We start from the raw sequence: 27528 nt of genomic DNA, 5'->3' as shown, positions 1-27528 counted from the left end.
TGCTTTTGAACAGATTCAATTGAATCTACATAGCATCTATATGAAGGACACCACACAACAGTAGCATACGTGAGTATATATCATAAAAGTCAATTATTAGTTACTAGTTTTTCTCTACGTACGTTACATGTTTAAAACGACAAATATAATGTCTAGAGAATTGCCTATCCTGCACCTATATCTTAGCGACGTGAGAGAAAGGAAAAAACCATACGAATCCCTAAAAATTCGAATTATTATCTATCCCACTTGTCGAATGTCCTATAAAACACATAGGATGCATAGCATATATGTAGAAAATACCACGCACCCTCGGCGACTCTCTACTCATTCCCTACGCATTATCGTATATAATAGAAAGGCAGAAATTTGAGAATATTATCTATGTAGAGAACATCCCAAATATTTTTAAATTGTTTACACGTTTACGTATAGAATACGTAGACAATATCAAGCGTCTCTAGTGATTCTCTAAGCAGAATGCTTCTCCCATTCTCTTTTAGTTTCTCTTATGGCCTTTTTTGCGCTTTCTTTTTCATAAAACGTTTTCAAATTATATTTAGTTTTAAGTTAAGAGAATAAGAGATTAACTTGCCTCGATTAAGCGCATGCACACTCTCTTTCTTGCTTTCTTATTTCAGCAATTTTTCTCTTTTATTTAGCCACGACAACAGAGGCTATCACAAGGCATGTAACGGTATTAGAACCACTTCAATGTTTAGTCATTTTGCGCGACATTTAGAACGTGTGCGGAAAGTACGGACTAAAAGTTGGATATTAAGTTCGTAAAACTAAAGTAAACGTAGTTAAATTAAACCGCAAACAGACGATTAAGAATTAATGTAAAAATATAAGAAAATGAGTAACAATTAATTAATTAATGAATGCAAATTATTGCTTTTGAAAAATAGAAGAATTGAAAAATTTTAATAAAAATCAATAAATATAATAATAATAATACAAAGTTATTTTTCACCTAATTGCCTGTCAACCGAAAATACATATATAAAGAACTTTAAATAAAGAGTTCGTTGCTTTTATTAATAGCGGTATAAGGGTGTTAGCACATATGTGTAGGATTTGGTTATAACCAAGAACAATAAACTCATTGCGTGCTTCCATTTTCTTTTCGACTTCAGAGAATTTTTTTTTTGCATGATTTTCTTAACAATATATATGTGCGTGTGTGTATGCATGTTAGCCCATGCATATGGGCGAGTTTCCTAGATGAATAATTGTTCAACTAGCATGTTAAACGCCAAATGTTCAAAGGTTGTTGCTTCAAGTCAACGATCACATGCTATGTGCGAGTGAAATTAATTGAAACCTATGTCCGGATCGAGCATATGTAAGCGCTATACGGGGCGTATGATTTTTAAAATTTTGCTAATATGTGCAAACATATGTTAGTAAACGCATAAGTGTGTTATTAACCAAAAACCAATTACGTGCATAACTACGAATTGTTCATACATACATTCACAAACAAATCCCAACAAACGATTCCTTCCTTTCATTCTATTTAGTTTTTCTATTAACATTGGCTAAGAGAAGAATGCTGTTAATGTGTTTTGTGCTTTGAGTAATGTCTGCGACATTTACATCAAAGTATGCGATAGAGTTATTTATGCTATACATAGACATACACATTGATGCATATCTATATGCTTGGATATGTAATACTACGACTATTTTACTTTGCGTTTATTACAACCGCAATTTCTACACCGCTGACGTTTGTTAAACCGACGTTGGCGGCGCTTATCAATTACTTTAACCCAGTTTTTCATATACTTTTTTAATCATTTCAAAATGGTGTACACAATGAATACTATAGAAAGGACTTAGAAGAAAACAACTTGAGTGGAGAGTTTTAATTATACTGAGAGAAGTTTTTCTTTATTGACCGCTTGCTTACACACGTAAAAGAATTCACATATAATTTATTTATATTAACGTTAATAATGGAACATTGAAGAAGAAGAAGGAGAAAAATAAAGTAAATATAAATGAATGAAAGGAAAGAATTTTGCTTCAAGTTATATTTTAATATTAATTCAATGAAACACTTTATACGTGATGGTCGTACATGCTATAGTTTAGTGCTGTAATCGTTTTGAAAAGTCAGTGAAACGTGAAATTAAATCCTGCTGCATGACAGTTATTGATATTTCATTTCATTTAATTTTTATTTTTCGTTTTCAATTCTCGTTTACGCCTCAGATTTCTTAGAAAGTTCTTATGAAGTCCAGGAGAAAAAATTAAAAATTAAGGCGAAGAAAAAAACAAACCAAAATAAGAAAATTAATAGACTAAAGCAACAACATCGTCAATCAAAAAAAGGCAACGGCAGGTGTAATAGCGTTGCTTGTACAGTACGAGCGAAGGCATTGCGATGGTCATTTATGCCTTGAATGTCCACCTATGTATATATAGATTGTACAGCCATGATCCTAGCAGCTATTAACCGTAAGTAGAATTCGAAAACGTGCTTTGCTCATGAAAAGTACTGCGATAACAATGAGTTTCTTACCTATTGTTGATCTGATGTGCAACTACACATTTACTCTTTTTTTTCATCCTATATGCAGCGAATGGATGTTAGTTAGGTGTACCGAAATCGCATAAAGCGAGAGGAATAAACATTTTCGCTGTTTTTGTTTTCACACTTAGCCATAAGACATATAGTAGGAAGTATGGTCAATAAAATATATTACCTATTATACTTCTCAAGGAGCAATGATTTATAAACTAATAGATCCTATGACTTGAAACTGTTTGTGCCAAATTAAAGCGAATGTGTTTTTCTATTTTTGGGGGGTTTTCTATCCCAATCTCTTCTTTTTCCAACATGCATTCATACAGATTAAGGCTTTCAATTGCGAAATTATAGAGTTAGCAGCAAAAGCATAGCAGCGGTCAAAGTAAATACTTTCAAGGTCAAACTGAACAATTTTTTTTTTTAAACAACATTTTCAAGCTTAAAGAAATAATCAAGTGAAATTAAGTCTAAAACGCTAGCAACTATGGCATTATAACAAAATATATCTAGTAGAAGTAAGCATCAAAGGTAAAGTAAACAGTATATCTCTTATCCCCTCGGAAATGCGGTTAGGTATCTTCTACAAATTTAGCACGGTGATGGTCAAGAAGAAATGAGGAAAAAGAGAAGATCGGTTGTGTGCTCAGTAATTGTTATTTATTGATTGAGCACACACCTCACTGAGATTTGCACCCGCCTACAGCAACTTAGTATTTACGACTTCTATGTACAAATATTGCACTGTCTACATATGAATAACACAAAATCGTTCCTTGATCATTATTACGTCATGATATTACGACGTCAGGACACCAGCGCCGACTTCTACATCAACTTGTGCATCTCTCCAATGTAGTTCGCAGTATTAAGACCAAAAAATTTAATTCTCGCCGCCTCATGCTAAATTCAAGCGATTCGCGGCAGTTTTGTTGAGATCCGCAAAAGTCGAACCCATCTACCTACGTCTGTAAAAAAGATTTCCAAGTTTTAATATTAATTGGGGCCTGCAAGTATGTGTCTATATATATATATATATGTATATATCTGTTTATACATACACATATATGTCTGTATATACTTACATGTAATACATACTATATTATACATATACATACACATATATTATATTATATGTATGTATTCATACATATATATATATATATACAAATATATAATGTATGTATGGTATATGCATATATAAAATATATATAATATGTGTGTATTTAAACAAATATAGGTTTACTCAATTCCACAAATTTTTATTTTAAGTTTTTTTGAAGTTTTTTTTATAGTTTTCTCCATAAGAAAAATCTTAAATCAACTACCATTACGCAATTATTTCCAAATACACGGATTGACCCATTCGATTCCGCCATTAATAACAAACAATCAAAATTACTCTATATACGTGGGTGTATTGATTAAAGAAATTCCTAGAAAATAGGCGAAAACAATAATATTCTTATGCATTTGTGCAAACAATGTTGAACAAATGTATCATATCTTTGCTTTTAATGGCAAAAAAATTTGTTGGAAAATTTTTTTCTTGTACAATAGTCCTCCTTTGCTGATGGACAACGGCGCACTGAAGTTTTGATGACTCCTTATAGGCAAACGTTATCTGATATTTTTATGCTGTCTTCTAGCTAAGTTGAACTATAACCAATTCAAGCCTTATTGTGTCCAAGGCTTGCAATATATGCCTAGGAACACTTGTTAAAATGAATACGATGACGTCGCTTCGAAATGCATATACAAATATTAGACAAGTATTCACGCATTTGCTGCGCTGCGGTTCAGCTTGTGGGGAACTTTCACCGTTCACTCGCATTAATGGATAAAAGACACACCGCTCGCTTGCTTAGTTACGGCAAAAAATCCAATTAAATAAGCTTAAGCTGACTCTGACAGATTTAAACGACTGTGAAAACCGAGTGAAAACCTTTAATTTCGCTTGCCTTTTATGTTTATTTCTACGTCAGGTGACCGCAGTGGACTGTTCTGAATCTGAAGTTATTTGTACCTGATGCAAAAACAACAAAAATCATTTAGCCAGTTGGACAGATTTTTAAGACTCACAGCTTCCGCAACTCTTTACAAATAACTTTCAAGTGCGAAAAAATCTATTGGCGAAAATAAAGCCAAAAAGCATAGCGTACGTATGCCGATCTTAACTGTGTTGGATTTGTACTGTTCGGTAAGCAAATTCAATACACGATAATTAAATGCGCGAGCAGACTAAAAAACAAAAGCTTCTTTCCGAATTGATTTTACTATATACATTTTTGGATACATTTTTCTCGCCAGGCCACTGTAAAACTTTAGGAGAGAATTTTTCCCGTTTCACTTCAAAATTTCAACATCAAAGCTATTTTAGAAATGACAATTGTTACGATTACTTGCAAGCGTTCACACTTTAAAATTAATTTAAACGATTGCAGATTTGTCAAACTTACCTTTGATCGAATTTGGAACGAAGCCAGAAAGCGTAGCTCTCTCACTGCTAACTCAGTTTTCGAAGAGACATTCAAAATATGTCTTTCCCCCTAGATACGAGGAAACGCCTACAGTCAACGCGATCAAAGCTGGCCTTTGCGCTTTTTTTTTTTCTTCTCCTTTAGATTGTAACGTGACGTGCTAAACAGCAATACGTGTACTGGGGTCTTCGTTAAAGTGCAGAAAACTCTTGAAAATTTTCTGCTCGGCCAATTGATAGGATTGGATATTCGTGAAGGTTTTTCGACGAGACATCAACACATATGCTGTCTCACAGGTTACTAACGCATAGACGATTATAATCTTTTCTTTTTTTTTGTTTTACAAAATAGATAATAGAAATTCGCCAAAATTTCATTGCATCATTGTCCAACAGCGCAGGAGCACAATATTGCAGAAGAAAAAGCAATTTTTACGACAATTCCTTAGATTGGAATATAAAGAAATGATTAGTTTCTCGAATATTGCTATGCCTTTTGAGGCCTTTTTTCTACTTTAATTTAGTAGGCTTTGCCAAAAGAAGACTTTGTTCTAAATAAATAAAATCTAGCAAAGTACATTTGCGTACAATTGCAAGTAGAATTCGAAAACGGTCTACTATACCTTTGGTCTTTTATCATAAAATCAAAACGTTTTGTGTTAGATATGAGTGAGCTATGAGTAAGAGTTAGTCTGCGAAACGTTCTTCAGCAAACAGGTGTTTAAAATTACGGCAAGCCGTCCGAAGTATGTGCTCATTCTTGCACTCAAACGTAATTTTCAACCCAAAGAAGTTTATCGCAGGCGCGAAACGAATTAAAACTTAATGCGAAGAAGAGGCAGATAATTACCTAATTTACGCTACTTCTTGATGAAATGCCAAAAGGCGTGCGTTTCGTAGCAGCCCTTTTAGGCGGACAGGCGAACAAAGTCCCCTGATTTAAAGTGGTTCAGATTTAGCGAAACTAATTGTCTTGCGAAAAATCATCTCGTTCTTCATCTATTTTCGTCACGAAGTAGAAAAATTAGGTTTAATTTTCACGAGACTTCTTATGTAGGACGGAGTTCAAAAAATAGATCTAAACCGTTCAAATTTGGTATAGTTAATTCTCATGTCAAACTATTGTTCAGGGTCAATTTTCGTTATGAAATAGTGTAGATACTTTAAAGCTTTCTTTCGTGGAGGTTACTTGGAAGCGTTTTCAAAGTATTGGCAGTCTGATCCACATTTGTCACACCAGTTTAACTTTATTATTTATGGATTTTTGTTGGGAAATCGTTAAAATTGCATTCTTAGCTTCGTACAACGACTTTACGAACAACGAAAGTAAGGTTTTATATGAAGTAATAGTCGTAAAAATATCCTGATAGAATTCATTTTCGACTGCATTCGTCTTTGCAGCAAAACATGTTATTGCATCAAATTTCATGAAAAAGTCGTGAAAACGAACATCTGAGGAGTTAGGAAACAACAGACGGGCAAACATGGTTAGATTGATACAGAAAATTATTCTGATTGATATAATAGAAGGCGGACCTATCTCAAGTCGTTTTGACTGCTGCATACATCCTCATACACATTTATAGAAAAGTATCAAAAATTTTACATTTAAGTAAAATTTACTTGGTTCAATTGAAAACCATATGAAATTTCATTCTATATGGTAAATCTTGTCAAGCGCAGGCTTGCATTTGGAAGCTTATATTGATGAATTGACTTCCGCCACATTCGCTAATCACTTAATTAACTTAATTTGAAATGTATTTAATGTTCATTTCATTTAAGTATTATGTACACAAAATACAATTAAAAGCGTATAAGCGTCTGTAAGGAATAACCGGATTTAGTAGAAGCGGAATAGTAAATGAAAATGTACTTATATGCTCGCATACATTTACGCTGAATATACGATGTGTCTAGACGACGGTTTTCTGAAAAGTTTCCGACCTAAAAAGAAAGCAGAACATTTCCGTTTTAGTCATCTCCTCCAAAAGTGAGGCAATCAGTCAATCTTTACAGAATGATTTGTTATAATTCGTGAAATGTGCTTGAGTTTCCTAAATGGCCGCATTACTTGATCGATATATAACTACCATAAATAGTAGGTGGGAACGGAACTTGCGATATAAAGTGACTGCGGCAAAAATTCAAACTTCAATTCATCCAATTTCGTTATTGTAGCCATCGACGTGTGACACGGTGCATTTATTCGGTTTACCGTCACGCAGCTCGCAAGGACATAGAACCAGGATTCATGTACTTTCAGAGTTCTCCACTAAGCATTCGGCACCTACGTAGGCCCAAGATTTAAGAGTTTTCTGTGGTATTGAGCCGGCCAGAGATGTAGTAATGTGAGTGATTGCCTAACTATGTTGGATTGATATGAGCTTCTTGTACTTGTAAGGATCAGTTCGGGAAACATCTTGTCTATTCCGAATGCAAGACTGTACATAATAAAGACAGACGTAATACATTGACCTGACTGCTGGGTGCAATTGTGGTGGCATTGAATAATTGAAGGTGCAAGTACTTAAAGAGAGTACTCCAGTCTCGGAGTAGGCTTTCTCACTTGCAGGATTGTCTTGAAAAGCTGGTCCGAGCGCGAAATCGCTGGTAAATAAGCCTGGATAAGCCTGTGGGCTTCATCTGATTAAGCCAAGGCAAGTGCGCACGCTAAACATCTGGCCACATCTGTGATAGACGGCGGTACAAAATCCCCACATCCGCACCGTCCCAGTTATCTTTATTACGCGCACGCAGGTTGCCTTCCCTTGACGTCAACCTACTTAAACGACTGCCGAACAACAATAACCAAACTATCCGAAATTACTTTTTCGATGAGTACCTAAGAACACATACGTATACATTTTCTCCACCTTTTGTGAGCAAATACTATCATCCTTATATTCAGGTCGGAAACTTTTCAACTAACCTACGTATACGTGTGTAATAAATACACTCATATATATATATATACATTACTAGATGTACATTACATATATATCTAGTAATATATATATATATATATATCTAGTAACTTATATATATTACTAGAGCAAAAAGGCAAGTGCTTAACCAACCAATTGATTGCCATTTTGCTGTTTTTTTATTGATCGATTATCGTTGTCAAGAGAAGCTGAAATGAGCAGGATAACAAGGAATTTTTTGTGAATTATAAAAATGCAAAAATAATGTACTTGGCTTGATTTGCGAATTTTTAATTTTTTTCCAAAAAAAATGACCAGCCACTAAGACAGTGTGACATATATGTGTGGGCACCATAGTGATCAGGAAGACTTACAGGAGGAGAGGGGTGATGGAAGGAAATAGTGTTTGTGAAAGTTCAACTTGAAAATGGAGACTTCAGGTATGGCAGGGAAGACCACTGCTGGTAGCTTATTCCAAAGGCGGGCACTTAACAAGCAAGAAATCACGGTAGCGTGTTGTAAAGTATGCAAATAGCTCCAGGGCAAGTGGGTGAGAACGCTGAGAAGGTCGTGTAGTCTTGTTGGAGTATTTAATTGATGGACGTATCTCTTTTGTCTCCGTAAAAAACCTGTCCAGAACGTACCTGTACATAGGCGCAACATAGCCCACAATACGTCGATGCTCAAAGGTATGGAGAGTTGCGGACACTCTTTCGACATTCGTGAGCACCTGAGCCTTTCCCTCCTTCTCAAAAGTAACTTCACCTTGACATTGGGATATATTGATTGTGCGTTTGTTGTCGTTTTGAGTTCGATCGATATGTTGTCAAAAAGTGTTGTTTTTGCGCTAAATATTGTTTCTGTGATATTGTTGTGGTACTGTGGTTAACGAAGAATATCGAACTTTGCTATTATTTCTTTTGGGCTGGAAGCTTTAGTTTAAATTGGATTTTTATTTATTTACGTGCACATGAAAATCAGCTAAACGAAATTATCAGCCAAATTCAATTGACGCTTGGAAGTAAATCTTGTAGTAATTATTGTTGAAAACTAATAAAAAGTATATAAAAAAAAAAGAGAAACAATAAAATAGTAATTCATGTGCAAAAAAAATAGAAAGAAACAAAAAAGGGATGTGTAAAACTAGCGCAGAGACACATCCACAACCAGTACTGATCCAAGTTGCGAGTGGACCACTAACCCATTGCGAACGTGTAACAGCTTGGCAACCGATAACGATAAATTCTCGAATCATTGCAAGTTAGTTAAATACTACGTAGGCAAATCGCGTGTATCATTAAACTTTAAATAATCCAAGATTGAAGTTAGATGATGGGCAAGATTTAGGTTTCTGCAAAACACTCTAAAAGTAGGCTTAAGGTAGACCAACCTTTTCAATCTAAGCCTGCCTGTCCTTCTGTCTATCTGATGTCTGTCCATGTAAATCCAAGCGTGTTCAAGCTACAGATCGCAACTTTTGAAATAAAACTTGATACACTAATATGGTTTGAGGCAAGGACTATTAGGACTATTAGAGAGAGTAGGTTTATTGGGTCATACCCTTTAAATCAAACTGGTACTCCATTTGTAGTGGGGAGCCTAGTTCATAGGGATTATCGCACTCTCTAGAGAACGCCGTTTCACGCATAAAAAACCTGAATGTCACCGGTCTTGTCTTCTACAAGTATCCACGTTAGATCACTAGAGGCGCATCGGTTCAGATATTCTGATATTTTTGATTGAAATCGGATTGCAACCATTATTTTATTCGACTTGTGCCAGCCAGCTTTTAACGTTGGACTAAATTTCAGATTCCCCTTTCAATGTTTGCAACTGCAACAAGCGAGTGTACAGACGACGATTAACACTTTCTCGTTGATCCAGAATATATGTATATATCCATCATGATATTTCTGAATCATAAATGTTCGTTCGTTGGCGATCGTCAAAGATTGGTGATATGCAGACCGTAATGAGAATTCCGTACTTATACCAAAACATACACAGCCGCATACATAGCCCAAGACATTAAAAATCGAAATCAATTTAAAAAATGAGTTTTGTGATTTTATATATATATATATATACGATATAACTGCACTTTTATTTTATAAATTTATACAGCCAGATGTGTTTGATAGCTTCTTTATGTTACAATAACATTGTAGTTGTCATAAGCCTGGAATGATCCACAGATAATCTACAAGAACATATGCAAACAATATTTTATATGATTTTTATGGCGACGATGTTAAGTAAGAGCCATTACATCAAAACCATAATCTGCAACATAATCTGTATTTTCAAGCTCGAAATATTTAATTTAATTGCCATTTAATTGTTTAATCTGTTATATAGCTTTTCTTTTCATATCGTTTATGTCTTAAATGAATTACAATTTATACATTTGCATGCAAGTGCAAGTTTCTATGCCTACCATTAACACTTTCGCTTCCATGCCTTTTGTGCCTGAAATGAGTTAGAGTGAGTTGTCACGTCAATGCTCTGCATTTTTGGCATTTAAATGCATTCTACAAATTTTATACTTGAGAGTTTGTTTCTCTCCTTGTTTATGAAAATGAAACAGCAGTCGCTGTTGACATAAATATTTATTATACAATGTGTATGTATTTATAAAACTCAGCGCTTCTTCTTCTTATTGTTATTGTTATGCATGTCTGCTAACGTTGTACAACTAGTAAAATTTAAAGATCGCCATAAAGTAGTGAAAATTTCAATATATATAATTATATCGTACACCACTTCCGACATGTTATTATACGGATCAATTCAAAATTCATTTTCGTAATCGATAAAAAATCGTCGAAGTGTAGTTTATGATAAAAGATTAGTAAAGAACAGGTTCTCCTTTTACCAGGTAATGCCATCCATGGGTTCACTTTATGGTTAAATTGCGCCGTTAATTAAATAAGTCGCAGAACAAAAGAACAACTTTAGCATAATCTCCTTTAAGTGCAACATATTCATTCCAATCCTCATTTAACATTTCTATACTCTTTTTATAGAATGATTTATCTAAGGCTTCAAAATGTACATCAGTTCTGGCGATCATCTCTTTGTAGCAATCACATCCCTTTTCGAGGAGAATTTTTTTGAGATCCGAGGACAGGTAACGATCGCCGGGAAGCTATATTTGGAGAAAGTGATGAATGTGGAAATAATTCGAAATGCAATTCGTGCAATTTTATCGCTGTTGTGGTTGATTTGTGACACGGTGCATTGTTTTGGTAAAAGAGTTGCATAATATATGCTTTTGATCGTTTATCCTTGTCGATGAATATTACACCGTACACATCCCACAATATGAACGGTATAACTTTCCCAACCGACTTTTTTGATCACTTCGGACATCTTTCTCTGCCTGATCGCCTTTTTGCTGATTGTCGATTTGACTCTGGGATATAGCAATGAATTAGTGCTTCATCCATTGTCTAAACAGCTTCAACATACTGTTGTTCATGGCCATGTCTAAAACCAGCAATCGACTTCTCTACTATTTGCCTCAATGGTGCGGTGTCCAATTGCCATGCCATTGCTTTGCTTGCGCAATATTTTTATAATATACGCTACTTGTGATGTATAATTGAATTTTTCTCCCAGTAAATCGATTTTACCGCGAAATATACGGCTTGCTGAAGCCACGTATAATCCTAGCTTTTCTACCAAAAAATCACCTATCATGTTTCTCTTGCATTATCTGTTGACGGTAACTGCAATCCCAATTTCTCGTTTAAAAATCACAACCCACAAACCACACCCAACAATTAATTTTGTCCACGCAAAAAACCTTTAAAAACGTTAAATGTGTTCTCTTTCTGCTAAAGGGGCAACATTCCTTATTTAAGAAGTCATTTAATCGAATATGAGCTTCATTCCATCTCCACGAAAGGTAACCGTATGTTTATTGTTTTTGCAATAAGTTTTAACAATATCTGCAAATAATGGCGAGATCCAAACAATGTGTCGAAAAAAACTTTGATCCAAATCTCACTTACAAATGCGGAAACACAAAATGGATGTAAGAATGTATTCTTAAACAATTCTGTGTAAACTGAATGCGGTTTTCATGGAAAACGTGCTGAAGCGTAAAATAAATTATTTCCTCAGAGAACATAGAACATAGAATAAAAAAACACTTCTCTAATATATTAAGCTATGAGCATCATTCGTCCATTTTTAATTACTTTTAAAATCCCTGTTGTTTTGATATTATTTCTTGCATTTATAAGAATCAAAAATTCATTAGAATAACGCTTCGTTGATTCATTACAAAAGTAAACACAACTTATTGATTTTCAATAAAAATGTTGAATGTAAATTAACACGTTTCGCACATTAAAGTGTAAAACTTATTGTAACCATCAACGAAGGATGAGGTGTATATTGGTTTTGTCAAAACGTTTGCAACACTCGGAGGGTTGCATATGAGACCCCGAACATTGTTGATCAGCATCAAATTCTAAGTCGAATTAAGTATGTCCGTCTGTCAGTCCGTGTAATATCTGTTGTATGCATTCTCCTGGCCGCAAAAATGAAACTATTGACTGGTAGAAACATTTCAATTTCTTCCACGCAGGTTGATATTGAAAACTGGCCAAATTGGTTGTAGAACACGCACGCAGCACCACATAAACTGAGAGCACCTCTGTTTTTCAAAAGGAATAAAAAATTTTGGTTTTTTGCTCATTATTCATAAACTATATCAAATAAATGCACACAAAATTTGAATGCATATTCTATGGGCAACGCTGTGTACAAAAATGGGAAAAATTGACCACTCATACCCAATATTATAGTGCATCAAATTTGCATTCTTTTTTCAATATTTTTATAAAGCTTGAAAACAAGCTTCAAAAACCCCCACAAAGTACACAAATTCTTGGCCAGTCTCAGATTTGGAATGCATCTAAACATGTTCGCCAATTCGTCTGCCCATCTGTCTGTTAGCGAAACTCTGTAGTATTTGTTGTAAACATTCTCTCACAAATTCGCAAAAGAATTTGGAATCGAGCAAAACTTTCCAAAGGACACGCCTACAACGCCCACAAGCCTATACAACAAAAACTTTTATTATCAAAATGGAAGAAATCAGCTGCGCCCACTCCATTTTATAGAGGATGAAAATTTTGTTCTTTTACTTTACTTCCTTTGTCTTCCTTAGAAAAACGGTGATGAGTATAAAAGATTCGGTCCCGACCGAATTTCACTTTCTTACTTGTTATACATTAAAATTATTTTCATATATGAAAATAATGTAAACAAATGAACATCTTGTTTAGAAATAAAATTTATATTTATGTTTATATGGATTTTTTTTTTACTTTTTATTTCTCATTCTGTTTATAACATGTGAAGGCAAGGTGTCTGACACATGTTTGTCAGAATAATCAAATACGGATCACATCATTAGAAAGAGAAAGTCAAGCAACGAGCGAAAATAGGGGAGAACCAATTAGTGAGAGCGTAGAAAAAGATAAAGAGAGAGCAAGAACCCAAGAGAGAAAAAGAAAGAGAAAAATTTAACAAAAAAGTTTCTAATTTTCTAGTTTTTTGTAACCGTATTCTTAGTTCAAGTTTACAACATTCAACTTATTTATTACAATTTAACGAATACTTGAAAAAAAATGTAAAAATTGCAGAACTCACTCTTGCAAAACCTCTTATCGTTGTTAGACCACCTTAATCCCTTTTGCATAAAAGGGACTGAACTACACTGAATTTCCTTCTAAACGCGATGAAAGTAAATTACCACAATAAATACTTTCGCTGCTAAAGCACGAAAATATTTACAATCGTCCAATTCTTCATAAGGATTCTCCTTCTAGAAAAAGCATGTGTCTTATTTCTGTTTACATATGCATACGTATAATACAAAGACCGAGAATTTTCGCTAAGCAGGAATTTTCCTAATCTTGCTACTGAGTGCTTGGGTTAGCTCACCGGGGTACCCGACTTGCTCCTACTACGATAAATTTTCAAAAATGTGGATTTCGTTGAGATAATTATTGAAAACCATACACTTCACTTATACGCAAGAGGAGATCTATACTATATTTTTTTAAGTATATTGGCTTACAGCCTTCGGATAGTAATCGGTTAATTCCATAGACTTTACCCAATCCCTGGTTAGACAGTTCGTCTTACGATCAAACATGCACAGGGCCCTAGTCTAGCCTTCCTACTCTCACTAATTCCTTTTCCTCAAATAGCTGCTCACGTTAGCTAATATATGCAGATGTTTTCACATTTCATAAAAGTTACATCCTCGCAGTACAGCGGCTACCAACGGCGAGAGCGATGAAATACGGTCGCATTTTCTCTACACCTACCTGCTATGATCGGCGTGGCCCCTCAATTATCATCTCCTCAAAAATCACTTTCGATACCAGCTGACATAGTTTCGGATGTCATAACCCCTTCGGTTTTCAGTCAAATCATACAAGTTCCCATACTCTAGCAATTCGCTCAGAATTTATCTACAAAGGGCATAATGATGCAGATAATTCAAAATAACATAAAGTGAGGCAATTAGAAAGTATAATAGAAGGCTTAGTAATAATTGTAACAAGAGAAGATTATATACAAGTAGAAGAGGAATGAAAATCAAAACTGTGTGGCCAAAACGATCTTGAGACTTTGGTCCTCACAATATATATACATATATCCACACATATATATCTACATATAGGTATACACATATATATGCTTGGGGAGAATGAAATCCATTATTTTTTCGGTAGATAGCAGTCGTGATCAATATCTCGTTAAAGTTTTTCGTTGATAAAGGCGAAAACGCAAGGCAAGCGCCAGAAACTGTGAATGGTGTTTATGGGCCCGATACCGCAATTTTGATGCAATAGTGGTGTCGTCGATTCCGTTCAGATATTTTTGATGTTAAAGATGCACCATGCACAGGTAAGCCAGTCTTCGGAAATATCGATAAAATCACAGAAATTATCAAAGTTGACCGGTATGTTAGCAGTCGCAGCATCGCCCGGTAGTTAAAGATCGATCATAAAACATTTTCATGTTTTGGTGCCACATCACTTAACATAAGAAAACATGCTGGATCGAAGTTCCATCTGCGAAGTATTGGCAAAGCGAAATGAAATCGACCCAGTTCTTAAAAGGACGGTGATCGGGGATGAAAAATGGGTTACTTACGACAACATTGTGATCAAAGCGAGGTGAAGCAGCTCAAATCGTAGCCAAGCGAGGACTAACGCCCAGGAAGAGAAGTTGGCTGTGCGATGATCAAAATATTCCTCCTTTTGTCTTCTTATTATCGAGAAATGTTTAAAATAATCAAAATTCCTTTTATTTATTATTTAGAGCTTCATTTTTAGCTTGGTTTATTTTACCCTTATTTATATCTGCGTTGCAACTATTGTGTGCAACTATTTGTGTAGAGAGAACAAATCGTTTCATGTTAGCTGCAAATGACTCAAAATGATTTACGCTTTTCGACAATCTATTCCAAAACAAGTAAGAAAATTATATCCGCTCGTAACCGAATCTTTTGTACCCATCACACTTATCCGAAAAAAGACTAAAAAAAATGAAAGGAAGTAAATTTTTATAATCTATTGCATTGGTTGGGCGCGGTTCATTTTTTTCTATTCTCAGTATAAAAGGGGAAAAAACAGTGCACAGTTTTTTTTAAATAGGCGTGTGTGCATTGTAGGCACGTGTTTAGACGGGTTTGGGTAATTTTTCGATTCTCTTAATTTTTGCGATTAGAAAAATGTTCAGCACAAATACCACACAATTACACAGACGGACAGACGAACTGTCTTAGGTGTATCCCGGAGTTAAAGCGGACTAAAAATGTATATCCTTTGTGGAACTTTTGAAACTTGCTTCTGTGTGTTATAAAGATTTTGAAAAAAATAAAATTACGATACACTACAATATAGTGTAGGTGAGGTCAATTTTTTCCATTTTTTTGCATATGCTACAGCACCGCCCATAGAATATACGTTCAAATTATTGTAGAATTATCTGCTGTAGCTTATGAGTAAAGATCAAAAAACCAAGTTTCTTTTCTTTCCGGAAAGCAAAGGTGTCCTCACTTTACGTTTTACTGTAGGCGTGTCCTTCGACCAATTTGTCGCATCTTCAGTACTAACCTGCGTGCAAGAACTTGTAATGTTTCTGCCAAATTTGGAGGAAAATGTATACAACATACATTATAGAGACGGGCAAGCGAACAAACAGAAGAACGGACATGATTAAATCGATTTAGAATGTAACGCTGCTCGAGAATATATGTGCTTTGTGGGGTCTCCGATGCTTACACTTCGACGTTGCAAACGTTTCGACACAATGAATGCATGACTCGCCCTATCCTTCGGTGCTGGGTATAAAAATGAGTACAAAAATCAATACAAAATACTTTAAATAGATATTCTTTTAATAAATTGCAATCACGTATTCTTATGCTTATAAATTATTGCCTTTAATAAAACTTTGAAAAAAAAGTTTTAAAAGAAAAAACAACTTTTGTTGGAATTTATTATGCGAACATATTTTACATATACGCGCGCAAAAACACTCAAGCTATGCATAATTTATGAACAATGTTGAATATGACACCTTTTTACGTCAACTTGAAGATCATAGGCAAAGTTATGTAATACAGTGTAAATTTCAACGCTTTATACTCATGAACGGTTGCTATGGTGTACGGCATTGTTGACTATGTTCACTATGCGCTCTTTACTTACAACGATAAATGACTGGATGGATGGAAATGGATGAGCAATGAAAATGTGTAAGGTAAGGTTTCAACAGTGAACTCAGTTTAAATCAATTTATATATATCATCATCAGCATCATCATCATCATTATCGTTACCTTTTCATCAACTTTTACCATAATGTAATAATAAGAAAAATTACGTGCGCATAAACTCTTGAAAAACTTTCCTGGTAACCTCAACAAGTATCAAGTTTTATGCTGTTTATAACATAATAGAAAGAAAACCAAACATGCATTGGATTGCATTTCTAAATTGAAGCCAAACTAGCAAGACGGTACATAAGCACTGGCAAGAAGAAAATGATTACTCCTTACGGGGTGTCTGTGCCCTTTTTTTTTCTTCTAAAGGAAGAGAAAAGCATTAAAACGCTTAACGTCAGTTAGGGCTTGCACCGACTAAAAGATGTGTCTGTGGTTTGCCATTCACCATCTGTTTTATAACTTTATTCTTCCCTTTGTTTATTTATATGCTAGATGCACTAAATTTACCCGCTCCGCTAATACACGATTTATTATTTTTTTTTTTCAAACAATTTTTAACTTAAGTCCATTTGCGACCAGCATAAGATTCTAAATCGACTGATCTGGGATGCTGCACCCGTCCATTCGTTCATGCATACGTCGTTGAAATATTCCGGGTTCCAAACGATAAATGAAAGTAGAAAATTTTTAATAAAAAAAATCTTACTATTTATGTGTACTGCCACTCTTGTACCTGGAGGACTGAAATTTGCAAAAACTTGCACGAGTCTTTCGGGGTTGGTCAAATGACATGCCTCCAATTATCAAGAAATTTAGCATAGAAGAGGAGTATATACAAAAATGTACTCATTGTCGGCTTAAAATACGTTGATATCAATGGCAAGATGTAATAAGTTAAGGAGAAAGTTTGTGGCGTGTTCTTCAATATATGATTTTACATAACTTTGGCAACGCTGGCTTAAGAAAACGATATTGGAACATAATTAACACTTAGTCGAAATATTCCTGAAAAATTCACTTCTCTTGTAGATTTACTCGTTTCTGAAAATTTCAATGTTACCTGCCCTGCGTCAGTGTGTCAATCTTTGATAAAATCGTTGAAATTCTTTTAAAAATTGAGCAAGATTTGCATTTATTATCTTATGATTTTTTTTTTTTTTTTTTGGCTATGTGTGGAAACTTTTTTTTTTCACAAATTGTGATTCAGTTCCCACAGCGAACTCGTTATTTGATTTATGTATTTTTCCCAAAGTATCTTTTTGCGATTTTCAGCAGATGACAGATAGTTGCCGGGCGTCAGATCAGGAAAATATGTTGAGCGTTGCAAGAATTCGAACTTAGACAAAATTCGTTTGCTTCAGTAGGATTATTCCTACTGTGCAATGCACCTTTGGCAAGCAGCTTTCTTAAGCCCAAGTTTGCGTATCAGATAACGAATTAATTTACTCTGGATGCCTTCACGATGTCTACAAATTATCAAAAGCGCTTTCCAGATATTTTCGACACTTTCTGATGCTTTTGGGCCGCTGTTGTGTTGAGCGTCGGCAATTCACTCAAGACCACGTTTAAATGTCGGTCCCGGGAATTATTGACAAATGTATTTTATATATATATACTGTACTTCTGAATTATATGTATGCTAAGCTACGAGTCTGAGTTGATTTGTCATTTTCCATCTGTCGGGCATTAAAAACTTAGAGGCAAACGTTCGAAACTCACCTTAATTAAATTCGAAATTATAGTTTAAAAAGCTACCTATAATTGGGTAATGGGTCCGAGAAGTCCACCCCGTATATATGTATTCTAGTACGCAGCTTTGAGCAGAGACCTTTGACTCGCTATTCTTTTTGCTGCGTTTTTTTTAACTTAAACGCAATATAAAAAAAAACTGCATAACATATATTTTACGGTCATTCATGAGATTTCTCATTATATTGTGTGCTGTAAGTTTTGTTGTTTGTTACTTTTTAAAACAAAAATGTTCTCAGTTTATTTTACACAGTATAGGTAACCAGTGTAATCGATATGTTAGTTTCTGAATTCCACACACGAACATGCAAACAGGCGGATAGGCAGAAATGCTTAGATCGATTCAGAATTGTATACTCATCGAGGCTATACATATCTTCTACAGGGTCTTTGAAGCTTCCTTCCTCTTGTTGCAGGCGTTTAAAAAAAATGAATATACGGTTCAGAACGTATCAGAGTGTGTATTATTATTATTATAATTATTTATTTTATCACTATTATAATTCATTAATTCATTTTTATTAACTTACTAGTATATATATAATAATATAATATATATTATTAGTATATATATATAATAATATATATATAAGATTATCGATTTTATTGAAAACTCTAACGTACCTGAGCTTCGAACCCATGACCACTGAGTCGTTAGTCGTGATCCTTAGCCTATTCGGTCACTCAGGCCCATAGAGTGTATAAAATGTTCATCTTCTGAGCCCACTCTCTTCGATTACGGCCATGCTTTTATTCCAGCGGCTCCTGGATTTTTTTTGATATTTTTGTCCTCCACAGCAGTAGGTGGATAATCGATCAAGGGCGAGCTGACTTCTTTGAAGGCTTCGTAGCATTCACATGGGTAGGCTTTGAGTCGCTTCAAAAGATTTCTAAAGCATTTCGCTTGAAACAAAAAACTTAAAATCTACTCGTAAATGAAGTGATATTTTACTAGCAGGAATCGTTAGGTACTTAGAGCTGTAATTAATAAAAACAACTTTAGCAAAGGCACAGGCAACTTTACACTTGATAAGGCTCAAGCTGCATACACTGCTACAATGCGAGCATCCAATTCCTGATTAGTTTACATAAGAATAAGTTCGCACAAACAAATTACAATAGTATGAACTCAACCTAGATAGGTTTATGTTTTTATTTTCCTTCCTCTCAAGTGTATTTACCTTCCGAGGTCATTACGTTTTTATATGTAAACTATAGTTGGCTTTGTTTTATTTTTGCGCACATATATATATTTCCTATAACAATCATATTAACATTTCTTTATGCTTTTCTCCCTATTGTTTACACCGCAAGGGAATTGAAGAGAGAAACTTCTTGTTATATTGGACAATGAACTCGTTGCCACAAACACAAGGAAGTTAAGTTCTCAACAAAACCATAACAAAAAAAAAAAGAAAAAGAAATAACGAATAAGAAAAGCAGAACAAACGATTTCAAGAAAGAAACTAAAGCAATCACCAAAGAACTTAATAAAATACATGTAAAGAGGAAACGTATGAGAACAATAAACACCTTTGCATATACATACATGTATATATATAAATGTTCTCAAAGACACGCGTTTCTAGGTGTACGTTTAAAATCAATTCACTTGAACTTACAGAGAAATGGAGAATGGAATAAAAGCTTCTTTAAGCAATACAACAACAAAATACTAAAACAATGAAATAATTAAAAAAGAAAACCAAGTAAAGACGAATCAAAAGCACCTTAACACACATTTTGGTTTAACAATGTCAAGATTAGTAAGTCGCCAGTTTCTTTGTCGTCACAGAAGACATATCAGGCTTTTTAAGGTGCCGAAAAACGCATCACAAGGTCAAAGAGTACTTTATTGACATAAGTCTTTGCCACAATTTCGGCAATGTTATCTATTTATTTGGTGAAATCAGAATTATAGCCTTTGAACCTTATCTTGAGGGATAAATTTCACTATAAACATTTTTTTAATTACAAATCTTAGATTAAATTCCAAAATAGTTCCTCGGGCCGTTCTAATATGTTTGTGAAATATGGCCTTATATACTTACCTTACATAGCTCTTGAAAGCAATATAAACCGGTCCAAGAATTCCTTTCAAATTACTTTTAAAACCAGATGTGAATAGGACGAAATAATGGACCTATGTGATTTTTATAGTATGTAATTATCAAAAAATATATCTCTCAAGTTTGAAGACTATATGGCGAACAATATATATCATGTACTATGCGCGGTTTGCTTTCCCATCAATCATTCTGGACTAGCAACCTGCCCGTCCATATACGAGACAAAGCCTGTGTAGTATGAAAGAAAATATATATATATGTATATATACATATATATACCGAATGAATAAATTTTTGCACTGCCAAGAAATCAAATATGGTACATGTACGTGAACAAGGAGATTTTGAATTTGAGAGGTAAATATGGATTTTTATTTGGGGCATTCCTCATTCTCATTACTTAAGTGTTCTACCACCACATTTAAATTTATATCATTTTTAATCCATAGCTTTTCTCAGGCGACACTCTTCTTATTTCATCGGCAATATGAATGGGCTTCTATTTGTAACATCAGAGACGACGTCTGACGCAGCAAGGTCTATAAATATTTCGCTCTCAAAAATATCGTATGTTTTATTTGAAAATATCGCCGGTGAAGAGCAAATGCTGTGCTAAGTTCCTCTATTTATCTCTAGTTTTTTCCAAGTCGACTTCGGCCTTAAAAGGCTTCCTTCAAATAACGAAGGAAGCACAGCTAGCTAGCTTGCATATCTGTCCTCTTCGCTCCCAAACCTTTGTCAGGCCAGTAGTAAACAACACAATGAATCATCTGCGCACGCTTGCGAAGCGGCTTAAGGTTATTATCAATAAACTGGTGATCCGTATTTATATTTTTCACAGCGGGATGTGCGAAATTACTTTGAGCATATCGTACTGCCTGTCTCTCGTGGACAAGTTTTTAAATAACTTCGAAAATAATGATTACTTTTTTTCTATATTCATCTGAACTCGTTAGTTACATTCACCTGAGCGCAGTTACGGTTTTCGCAAAATCCGTCTGCGAATGTCGAGCTTTTCAAATGCAAGATAGAATAATAGATAGAAAGTAAGAGTAAATAATGAAAGTTTTATTTGCGATGATTTTTCGAGGTTACCTAGTCATCGGACGACCTTACGATGTTTGCATCCTAATATGAATTGTCCCTCCATTTATCTCTCCGAGTCGTGGTAAATGTATAGGGTTTCCTTATTTCGGAGGAAAAAGAGCCGCACAAACGTGAATGAATTTGTAGACAATTCCCCAATGCTGTCCCATTGAGGCCTTTTATTATAAGAATTGTATCTTCAGGAAAACGGGTTGGCCTCGATCTTATTTCACTTCTGTTCCATTTAAATAGGTGACATTTCTTTACATCTTGTTTCATCCTGTTGGTTATAATCTAATATCGCACTAGTGTACCCTATGTGACTCCGTCTATTCATGCAGATAATCTAGGATCATTTTCTTTGCTTGTATTTTGCTATCCAAAAGAAAATTAAAATTAAATTATTATACCATTGCGTACCAAATCCAATGCGATGCGTCTTAGCTTCACCCAATCATGACAAGCTTCGATGGAATCGAAGATGGTTTTGTCGCTGCCTTTCATTAAATATCTCTTGTTTTTTTTTTTCTTATCAAAACATCATCAATGTTGACTGCCTGTGGCTTTCTCCCCCAAAGCCATATTTTGATTTCCCGGGAAGAAGGCTGAAGAGTGAACTGTGTTGTAGGGAACTGACTTTCCATTAGCGTAGTATATCATTCAAATAAATATGTATTTCAAAAAATTGCTGCTCGTAAGTTGTTGCTATTCTGTTAAAGTAAAGTAAAAAGTATTCCCTTATATGTACATAACACTAGGAAGTTTCCAACCGATTTATATAATTTTGCGTATATCGCAAAATGCTGCAACTTTTCTTATGTAATAAAGACTTGAGAGATAAAATTTCTAATGTTTTATTTATTCGTATATTATTGTAGGTATTCCTTGAGTAAAATTGCAGCTTTATCAAGAGAGAAGAGTTTAATGTATATGTCCTCCTACAGACTATACCAATTCAAGTTTTCCAAATAAACGGTACTAAAAGAGTCGGTCTAAACTGCATATTATTGGTATTTATACTTGTTTGCTTAATCTCCTTTTTTAAATTATTCGAACTTTTCCATATCCACTGCCGCACTTTGATGGACAGTTTAAAAGCAGCAAAAATATAAATACAAAAAAAAGAGAAAATGACAGAACTGTCATACATTATCGATTAGTAGACACGTATTTACATATGCAACACTCCCACTTCATTTCCACTTGTCCTTTATACATATATCCTAATGTCCTTTATGCATATATCTAACTTTACAGACTGAACTCGTGAAAAGGAGAATGAAACCAAAATGAAAAAAAAAAAAAAAAAAATGAAAAAATGGGGGCAAATGCAAAACAATAACAACCCATTTAACATTGTTGTAATTGTTATACAATACGGTTGTCATTGTTGTTACTGCTGCCTACCTTTCTTGTCACTGTTGCTATTGCACTTGTCTGCATATGAGTACAATGGGTTGCGTAGTTTGCAGCTGCGGTAGCGAAATGGCCTCAAGGGTTTACAAGAGACAACAGAAAGCATAAGTGTTTAGTTTTGAGAATTGTTCATTGAGGCGCATAAGGCACTCACTCAAACGCACATCCAATGTAAAACAACGATAACAATAACAACAACAACAACGAAAACGACAACAATAACACTATAACTAACATCTGTGCATACGATGAATCACATATGTAAGCATAAACTGCTTTCTATTTTCACTTACCAAGCAGTGTACACATGTTCAACGCCTATTTACGAATTTAGACGAATGTGTATAAAATTTTCCTGCATTTCCTGTAGACTTTTTCTGTTGTTTGTCTGTTCGTTTCCATTGTTTGTAAAACTAGGTAAAGGATTTTTCAATCGCTTAGAGTCCTTTTGGATGTTTTTTTAAAGAGTTCTCTAAATAATTTCTTTTTTTTTTTTTTTGTTCGTCATATTAAAGTTGTTAAATACCTTTTAAGCTTAAAATGCGACAATTTAAACTATGGAGACAACAGTTTTTATTTAGTTGGGTATTTATGTATTTACGCATGAAATTCAGCTAAAATAAATGAAGGATGGAAATCAATCCACTCTTAGGAATAAATCCTAAGTATCCTAAGTATTTTTGATAATTATTGTAAAGTATCTAAATGGCCAAGGCCGGCCATTAAATAATCTACACCACATTATCTAAGAGAACTTTTATTTTTATTCTAGAACACAAAAATTATATCTTGTTTCTATATAAAGGCATATTTTTCATGTGCGCATTCATGGGGAAGCGGAGCCGAAAAGCAACCCAATGTAATGCAAGTTTAATCCTTCCACGGGGCAGGAGGTAACAATAGGCGCAGATGATCCAAATTTTCTGGTATTAATATTATGGGTTAATTTTTATAACCACATATTAAATCTTAGACTTTTTTCTTCTACAAAGGATCAATTTTCGTGAGAATCCCCATTAGGGTAAGATCCTAAAAATAGGAAAAGATAGTCTAAATTAGGTATAGTTTTTTTTTATGTTAAATTACTATTATGATATAATGTTCATCGTGAAGCATTGACGATTATATCTCTTTGTCGTATGAACTTCAGTTTTCGTTATATGAGAGGGTGTTCAAAAATTCCCTCAACCGGCCCAAAGTTTTCATAGCTATTTGTAATGCCCAAATATTACAACTTGGCCACTTTTGCTAAGAAATTTTGAATATTGCAATTTTTTCCATATAACGACTTTTCAGCGTTATATTTATAATGCTCAAAAAAGCGGACCGATCCGAACCATTTTTAACCTGTACCAAGTTTCATCGAAATATCTAAAAAGTTGCGACTTGCAACTTGAACACAAATTTACGTGTACAGACGTCAGACGGACAGACATGCTTAGAGCAATTCAGATTACAATTCTGCTTCGATCGTTATAATAAAAGATGGGTCTATCTTAAACCCTTCTATATACAAACGCCCGCATAACTTAATATACCCTGAACCGTAAGTGGTGTAGGGTAAAAAAAGAAAAATTTTTATTTTATTTCTTTCATACCTGGTAATCTCAAAAATTTCAATATACAGTTTAATTGAAATCCTTACGTCATGTTCTCTTTTAAAACAGAGACAATAAGATGCTTAACCGTGGCAATAAGTAGACTCTCTTGTTTCTGTGCATGTGGGTGCATTGCATGCGCTTAGACATTTATAATGACATACGTAAGCATGCTTTGATCATTGGTGTGTACGGACTGACAACTTAAATTGCTTTGTAGTCAATTTATGCAACTGTTATTTACAGTTATTGAACAAGAACACTAGCACCATGTATTCATGTATGATGTGCTATTCAAGCAAAATCAACTTTAATTGAAAATGTTTGACATTGTTCGAGGTGAAGGTGGTTTAGTGAACGTGTTAAAAGCAACCTGGAACGATTACAAACCTGTCTTCTTATGTACATTTCAAATTTTTTCTACATTTGAACTTGTTTTATTTCTGCGATTATTTCAATCAAAGGAGTCTTTGGATATTTATTTAAACTTGAAAATTCTCACTGTCAATCAATTGAGTTTTGTGATTGAGTATGACATAGTTCATGGATTTCATCATAATAATATCTTTCTACATATTATCCGTCATTTTCGCCACCGAATTCGGATATAACAGCATCTCTTTCCCAGCGCACAAACACATAATTGCTCTCAGTTAACGCCTTATAATTGAACTCAGGTAAATTGAAAGTATTTTAATATTCTTCAAAAGTTTTAAATTTTTCCTTATAAATTTTATAGGTTTCTTCATTCACTCACCACTTTTTCAAGATTGATATAAATAGATGCTCTTCAGAAGTTACCTCGTAACGGAACCAGAAAATTGAAGGAGAAATGTCAACAATGGGGTCCCTCATCGTCATTTTTCTAATATTAGCACTTGAAATCTTCCCAATGACGGTAGAGCAAAACCTTGGTAGTTTGATGTCCTAGTAACAGTCGTATAACCTTGTCTGAAGTTGGAAACTGCGGGAACTTCTTTAGCCGACATTTTTTAATATGACTGTGTGTGAGATGATTTTTATTTAGTAAATTTTTACATCATTTTTCATTGTTTCGACTAGATGTAATGCAATAAATGAATATTGTATTGATGGAATAAATTAAATTTTCACAAGAAGCAGACAAAAATTTGTTGTAACATTAAGAGGATAGCAAAAAGAGAGAAAAGCAAATAGGAAGAACACAAATGATGTTGTAAAAGCACAATTTTAACAACGGGGAATAAGAATTGAAAAACGAAAATGCGGACAATGAGTCAATATAGAATAGGAAGAGAGTAACAATTACCGAAGATGTGCTGAGTCTTCTTCTTGCCAATTCATATAATCGTTATATCCTGCATCACTTGTGGCACAAGGCGTATTAAATTTGCGCGGCCGTATGTAACTCGCAGAGCCCTTCCAAGATAGACTAAGCTTTTATTATTATAATTCATCCTGAATCTATCTAAGCCTGTATGTTCGCCCATCTGTCTTATCTGCCCGTTCGTCCCTTGTCCATCTAATGTCTTTCCATCTAAATTTGTGTTCAAAGTACAGGTCGCAATTTTTGAGCTGTTTTGATCAAATATTGGTGCTATGACGTGCATTGACCTCAAAGATGAACAAATTTGTTAGCGATATCATCATTTTTGCGATTGGCAGAATCTTTACCTCAGATACTACACAGCTGGGCAGACGAACATATGGACGTGCTTACGTGAATTTCGAACTTTAAACTGACCAAGAATTTATACACTTTGTAAGGTGTTTGAAGCTTGCTTCTGGCTGTAAAAGGATCGAAAAAAAATTATGTTTAGATATACCATAATAATGGGTAGGGCTGGCCAACTTTTCCCATTTTTGCACAAGTACTGCGGCATCGACCAGAGAATATACGCTCAAATGTTGCATATATATCCACTGTAGTCTGAGCAGTGACCAGTGAGAAAAAAAACATTTTTTATTCCTTTAAATTAAGATTATGATTCTGCATCGATTGGTATAATAAAAGTTGGGTCTAACTTAAGTACTTCTGCGTGTTATATACGTTCGCAAAAACTGGAAAAAAGGTAAAATGATAGGGAAGCTTTCTCTAGTTTTATAATATTTTTGGGAGAATTTTTATTATAGGAAATAGCTTCGCTGGCATTCATTGGCGAATTTTAATTAGATTGATGCCTCACCACAAAAATTACGGTTTTTGTATCCTAAGGGAAATTTGTTTCAAGGAATTACATGTAGTTTGTGTTCTCCCCCACTAAATAAATAACTTGCGAACGTTATGTCACTGTTATTATATGCTGCGTTTGCTATCTGCATTATATTATTCCACGAAATTACTTCATTTAAACAAGTCTTTGAAGAAATTTAGTCCAGCCATAGGAATTATAAATAAAACACTTTCAATTTAAGTATTTTTTTATTATATTCGCAGTAGAGAAGAATATTTTATGACTTACTACGAAGAGTTAATTAAAAGCTTATTTTATTCCAGTTTCTTTACGCCAATGAATAGCTGCTCAAGTCGAATAGCTGTAAGTGACAGGTATTTTATAGTTTTTTTATTACTATTATTATTATAATTAATTTGGTCAGAGAAATAAATTCAAATGTTAAACTCTTAAAGCATTACCACCTGCGGCCGTGGCCCAAACGCTTCGCTGCGTAAATTTCATCAAAACATTTTAAAAATTTCGACGTGTACGTTGAATACAAGAAAACTTGACATATAAAAGCTTAAATCGGTTCAAAACGTGATTGCGGATTGATCGTTATAATAACAGGTGGAACTATCACATAAATATTCAATAATTTTGTTACATAATATATGTGCAAGGTATAATAACCATTAAAGATATTGTAAAATAATTTATTTGAGATTACAAGTTTCGAGGTTGTATGACAAGTTTTATGGTTACTC

At 34.3% G+C, this 27528-nt stretch overlaps 1 protein-coding gene across 3 annotated transcripts in view; it reads left to right on the top strand.

The window, feature by feature from the left end:
* Positions 1-747: 747 nt before the first annotated feature.
* LOC119638373 overlaps positions 748-27528 on the top strand; it is a 105602-nt gene continuing 78821 nt past the window's right edge. Inside the window, exons 1-2 of one of the 3 annotated variants that reach the window (XM_038035131.1) lie at positions 748-842; positions 2224-2469. The gene's annotated coding sequence lies outside the window, so the exon portion shown is untranslated. Of the gene's footprint in view, positions 843-2043; positions 2470-16525; positions 16745-27528 lie in introns of those variants that run through there. The other 2 variants (XM_038035130.1, XM_038035132.1) reach the window with 2 other exon arrangements.

The sequence above is a fragment of the Glossina fuscipes genome, unplaced genomic scaffold, assembly GCF_014805625.2.
Source record: "Glossina fuscipes isolate IAEA_lab_2018 unplaced genomic scaffold, Yale_Gfus_2 88, whole genome shotgun sequence".
Lineage (NCBI taxonomy): Eukaryota > Metazoa > Arthropoda > Insecta > Diptera > Glossinidae > Glossina > Glossina fuscipes.
The sequence above is the reverse complement of the archived record's forward strand: the minus strand, read 5'-3'. Positions and strand labels throughout refer to the sequence as shown.